Here is a 6,261-nt window from a genome sequence, read left to right as displayed (position 1 = left end):
GACGCTCAATCGAAAAAAAAAAAATTTCTTCTTGAAAATAGGTGGCAGTTTTTAGAAGATTTAATGATTTCTACCTTGGCAGTTATAATGTGGATCAGGAAAATTTTAAAAACCGCTTAAAGGGTTAAATGTTTTCAGTGCATACGTGTAAGACTCTTAATACCAAATTGAACAGGCTGGACATTCTAGGAACTCATCTTTTCCATCTGTATGTGTGCGAGAGAGAAATGAGTTGACTATCTCACATACAATTCATTTACTACGGATCTGACTGCATATGAACCTGACTGCATAGCGTAGACTACATGGTGTGAATTGTAAAATAAAAAAGATGTTGAGTTTTTTTAACTTCCATCAAATTCTCGCCCATCCATTTGTGAAGTTGTTTATTCCAGCATCGGGTCAGTTTCAGTTTTTTACAGCGCTTCTTAGTGCTTTATGAAACTTATCCTCGAATTTTGAGTCGTTTTAAAACGAATAAATGATTTTTCATAGAATCTTATATAAAATTGCGTTGCGGCTAACAAATGCGATACCGGAAAGTATTACAGTATCTTCGTTAGTCTAGATAACATTGTATATGGCAAATGTATATTCAAAAACCCCGTTGTATACCAATTTCTTGTCTCAATTTTTTGGAATTTTTGAAGGTACATCTTTTAGTCTGTCATGTTAGTGCAAAATACAGTTATATAAGTACAATATTTTTTTTTTATCCAGAAAGAATTTATTCTTTAACGGAGTCATTTTTTGAGAGCAGTTGAAATTTTACGTGATCAGAGATTTTAAAACAGCACCAACTCTTAAGAAAATTGGAAATAAAATCCATGGTAGCAACTATTCAACTTTGCTAAGCAAGATTTCATAAAATTAAAGATAAAATAAAACAAATTGTATATCTTACTTTTAAATAAACAGTTTATCGAATTAAAAAAATCTATTCTATAATTAATTATATTACTGTGTTGATGCATTGTTTCAATTAAAATATATTAACAGCATTGATTTTCATCCGTATTTGCAAAAAGGAAAAAAAATAATGAATACGTTTTTGTGGAGGTGAACCATACTGGGTTAAGTTTACAGTTTTTTATGTGCAGTATCTGATTTCTCTTGTTTGTTATTGACTTAAATAGGAATATTGATAAACATAACAAGAGACAGCAAATTTGTTTGTTAGTTGCTTATGGTTACTTTGAACTGTAGTTTTTGTTAATGTAAAGCGTTGCCACTTGTACATGATGACATTTTAAAAGAAGCAGGAGCATTCCAAGTATTAAGAAATCAAAAAATAAATAAATAAAACAAATTAAAAAATTATGATTTTTTTAACAACCAAATCAGGCCATCCTTAACTTCTTTTATTCATTCAAAAACTCACAAGAAACATGCTTAGAATTTTCAAGATAGAAAGATGGCGCACTATATTCAGCGTTTTTCAACATATGATCCGGGACGATGGTGCAGGTAATCCACAGGCAGACTAAATTATTTCAATTGTAACTAAATGAAAAATATTTCTTATGGTTTCAAATAAAAGTAAAACCTTCATACTTAGGATAACCATATCTAATCGAAGGAAATACTGAAAATCGCAATATATGAAATGTGAAGTAAATTGTAACCACCAAATGCAATTTTATGACAAATTTTGCTGAAATTGCTGAAGAGTCAGGGGAAAAAAAACTCCAGCATATATATATATATCGCAGTGAAATAACTGGAAATTATGAATGAGTGGAAAAGTAAAGGACTACTGGGACTCGCAGTAAATAGATATTTCTAAACCAGACTTAAAAAGTATCGTTGTAGAAGGATTTATCGTTATATCGAGTATCGTTGTAGCAAGGTTTCATTGCATTGAATTTATCAATATTCATAATTTTAGAGTAGGCCTCTATAACATGCAAAGAGAAGTGGGATACATTCAAAGAAACAGAAGTAACTTTGATGCCTTGAGAGAAAGGTTAGCAGACGTTTTCAAAGAGACCGGTTGGAATCAGTCGGGGTGGTAAGTCAATGGGAAGAATTTAGTATGAAGCTGTCCTCTGATTTGCAAGACGTCATATCCTTTGTTCGAAAAAAGCGTGTTTGTACATCGCGGCCCCTATGGTTCAAGTATACGGTGCGTAACCTTCATCTTGAAAAGAAAAGAGCACTCAGAGAGTATAAAAATGGACGAGTTGGCCTGTCATTGTTTATTGATAAAAGAAGATCGTTGAAGAAAGCGATAAGGGATAGTAAAAAGGAAGTTAAATCTTAGTTGGCAGATAACATTGCTCTGACCCAAAATCAATTTAAAATATGTCAATAATGGATGTAAGGGGACAGTTGGCCCCCCTCTTGATAGGAGGGTCTAGGGTAAAGAGCAATGTAGGTATGTGTAGTGCTTTCAATGACATTTTCGCGTCAGTTTTTAATAGAGAAAATTATATTCAATGTGCAGGTGTTGCATGGAGTAATAAAATCCTCAACGATATTCAAGTGGAAGACGTGGAGGTCCTAAATCTTCTAAAAAATGTATGTGCAAGCAAAACACCAGGACCAGATGATATCTATCCCACGGTCCTCAGGGAATGTGCTAATGAATTGTTGGGGTCAGTCGCACAGATATACAGGATTGGTGTTGCTGAGGGTATCGTCCCAAGGGATTGGAAACTTGCTAATGTTGTTCCGATATTTAATAAGTGTAGTAGAGAAGCTGTGTCCAATTATCGTCCTGTGAGTTTGACGAGCTCCCTCTCGAAAATTTTGGAGATTATCATCAAAAGGGAGTTTGTGAAGTGGATAGACGAGAATAATATATTGGCATATAATCAGCATTGGTCCAGGAAGGGGAAGTCGTGTGTAACTAACCTCCTTTGCTTCTATGATCACGTGACTAAGGCTTTGTGTAAGAAAAAAAATGTAGATGTTGTTTACTTTGATTTCCAGAAAGCATTCGATCAGGTCCAACATGGTAAACTCTTGAAGTGTTTACATTAGAATGGGATTAGGAGCAACTTGCTAAATTGGATAGAATCGTGGTTAAGAGATAGGTCACAACGAGTTATGGGGAATTATCTGGTTGGACGAAATCAGCATCATCGTGCCCCCCCCCAGCAATAATGACCATGCCCCCAGACTTCCAAGTCTATCTCCGCCTATGGTGGAGTTCCTCAAGGAAGTGTCCTTGGCCCCATACTTTTTCACTTTTCATCGATAAACTCGATCAGTGTATGGATGGGATTGCTAGTAAATCCGCAGATGGCGTGAAGCTAATGAAGGTAATCGGGAGTGAAAGCGAAAGGGAGTTGCTCCAGACCAACTTAAACAGGATTGGAGCATAGGAAAATGAATGGAGCATGACGTTTAGCATTGACAAGTGCATGGTCTCTCATTTTGGTTCGAACAAAACACGTTTTACGAGTTGAATGGTGTCACTCTCCCGGATGCAACTAGGATCACCAATTTTGGAATTCTCATTGACGAGCGTCTTAGGTTTTCTGAACATTGTTCAGCAGTGGTCAAACAAGCGAATAGAATGCTCAGTTTCATTTTCAAAAAGGTGTCTTCGCGTTCTTCTAAAGTCATTCTTCCGCTTTTCCGAGGCTTAGTTCGTTTTGGAGTGGAGTATGCTATAAGGTTGGGTTGCCCCGGGAGTAGTAAATTCTAACATAATTGACACGTTTAAAAAGAAATATGATAAAAATATTTGGGTAGATCGAGAAGCTATCCATACTACTTAAATAAGACAACCATAAGTTTTCTTTATGGGCATTATATAATATTTTATCATGTATATATATATATTGTTTCTAGTTTTTCTAATTGCATTTTTAATTGGGTTGCTGTATTTTAGAAATATATGACATCCACATTTGTTATGGGCATCTTTTTCTCAGCCACCTCGTTAGGCATTTTGCCTGTTGTATCGTTGTATTTGTATTTAAACTATTTGCATGAACATCAAAAATAATTTCAGTTTTTTTCTTTCCACTTTAGTTGGCAATAGCCAAATACAGTCGACTCTCGTTATAAAGACCCCATTCGTTCCATGGAAAACGGATGTCATATTGGGAGGTCGTTGTATCGAACGTTTTCAAAAAATCATGAATCAGCTTCTCCGTTTTTTCCAACTGTTGGAATTCCCCTTCCCGTGATCAACTACGTCAACAAGAAAAAAAAACCACACTCTTCTGCTTCCACAATTGAATCACGGTTTTTAATTATGTTGAACAAAGTACCTACCCTTTTTTTAACATTCAATGATTCGGCTATTTTGGTTTTTGATATCTATTTCTAGTCAACTTCTATAATTTTCAATTTGAGATATTCCCGTTTCCCCCCGCATTAGCCAGCATGTCGCTAAGATCGAGGGTAAAAGATTTTTGAATGTTGGGGTCTGCTCCATTCCCGACATGTCGAGAAGAGTGCGGTTCAATAAGGATCATCACATCACGAATTCAACGATTTCAATGGATTTTTACAATCAAGATGTTTAAGAATTTTCCAGAATCTGTAATTTTAATTTCCCGGCATGCTGGTGGTCCTCGATATTTTCCGGGAATGCCAGGTAATGAGGGAGGGAGGGATACGGTAAAAATATAGCACTCCCTTTATTTAAGACAGCCATGTCGAATAAATAATTTTCAGAATGAAAAAAATAAGTTCAGTTACCTGCATATTCTTAAATTGATAAATTAAGTGAATTTGCGAGAAAAATAAATTGTGAGGGAAGATCGCAAAACATTGCTGTTTTTTCAGTATGTTTTAGTAGTAAAGCATTAGAAAATGTGGTCTGTGTGTGCTAACCAAGAACAAAAATCGTATTACATGATGTAATTATCACATTACATGTTTATTTGGGTCATATATGAAAGCTTGTAGTGCATTTTTGTAAAGTAATATATAATAAAAGCAATTAGCCCACTGTGTTGTGATGATGATGATGGTTTCCTTTATTAAGTAAAACATGCAAGAACTTACCTTCACTTTGATTTGCTTGCACCGAATGATGATCGAGCACTATATAGGCTTGCTAATGTAATTCGATTTATTGCATTTTAGTTATTTTTTCATGAGAAAAACAGCCGCAGACAAATCATTAATAAGCTTTCTATAAATAAATTTACGACAGATATTTTCGTAGAAATTTTAAAAGTGTGGAAGTTGGTTGTTCTTGCTTCATTCACCAGCAAGCAGTTCTTCCATAAGGAACGGGAGATACCCTGTAAAAAGTTTACAAACATTTATTGATTACCATCGATATTAACATTAAAAATGTACTAATACAGTACATCTATTAAAAAAGTTATTACAGTCAATAATAAAAAATCAGTGAATCATAAATTTCATTTTCAGTAGAATTTTTCTTTGAAGTGCAGCAAATCCCTAATAAAATTACACAAAACATTGTGAAGTAATTAATGAGTCAATTATTAGCTGTGACTAGGGCCGTCTTAAGAGCACCAAGGACCCCATGGCAGAGTGATATTTTTGAGGCCCAACCTTGCAAGAAATGATGCTTGTCAGTACCAATTTACATGCTTACTCTAGAAAATTTTGACCGGATCTCATTTTTATGAGGTCTCCTCTGTTCTTGAGGACACCGAGCCCTGCCCATGTGTTAAGGCAACGGGTAGGCCCAAGGCCGCAACTAGATGCTTGGTCAGCCGGGGAAAGCGCGCATTTTGGCGCCCCCTCTAGTCCGGCGCCCGGGGCATCAGACCCGCCTGCACCCCCTTCCCAGTTGCGGCCCTGGGTAGGCCCATGCGTTAAGACGGCACTGGCTGACACAAGTCAGCAGCGGAAATTTATTCACAATGAAATCATCTTGAATAAAATATACGCTTTCGCAGGAACGCTGATCTATAATATTTGTTGAAAATCTACAATATGTGGAAATTCCCTATCCAGGCGCCGGGAGCGTGAACTTTTATGAGTTTTTTTTTTTTTTTTTTTTTTTTTTTGGGCGAAGAATCATTGGCCACTGCCTCCTTTATAGCCACATAACGGCTACCACAACTGTTTTACCACAGAAAATATAGGCTCGTTTTCATAGCTCTCCTCTCTTTCCTCCTCTATCGAGAAAGAAGCCAACGAACAACACTTCGCGAGTCTATTTAGGTGAAATTGAATCGTGATTTTCCTGGGCTGGAGCGCTTAAATTTATAGGCCGAACAAAACTGTTAACGCAGATGAATAGAAAGGAACTACGGCCTTTTGCCATAATAACACAGAGGAGAGAGGAAAAACGGTGTATGAAATGACTGAAAGGAG

The 6,261-nt window shown here is 36.1% G+C and overlaps 1 long non-coding RNA gene across 3 annotated transcripts in view; it reads right to left on the bottom strand.

Annotated features, from left to right (window-relative positions):
• Positions 1-3,932: 3,932 nt before the first annotated feature.
• Positions 3,933-6,261, bottom strand: part of LOC149073490 (uncharacterized) — a 179,223-nt gene continuing 176,894 nt past the window's right edge. For all 3 annotated transcript variants that reach the window (XR_016194418.1, XR_016194416.1, XR_016194417.1), the window contains one exon: positions 3,933-5,210. This is a non-coding gene — a long non-coding RNA (uncharacterized LOC149073490). The remainder of the gene's footprint in view (positions 5,211-6,261) is intronic.

This window comes from Pholcus phalangioides, unplaced genomic scaffold (genome assembly GCF_987345545.1).
Source record: "Pholcus phalangioides strain wild (caught in Gottingen) unplaced genomic scaffold, Ppha-v1.0 ptg000017l_1, whole genome shotgun sequence".
NCBI lineage: Eukaryota > Metazoa > Arthropoda > Arachnida > Araneae > Pholcidae > Pholcus > Pholcus phalangioides.
Note: the sequence above shows the minus strand (reverse complement) of the source record. Positions and strands in the feature narration are given on the sequence as shown.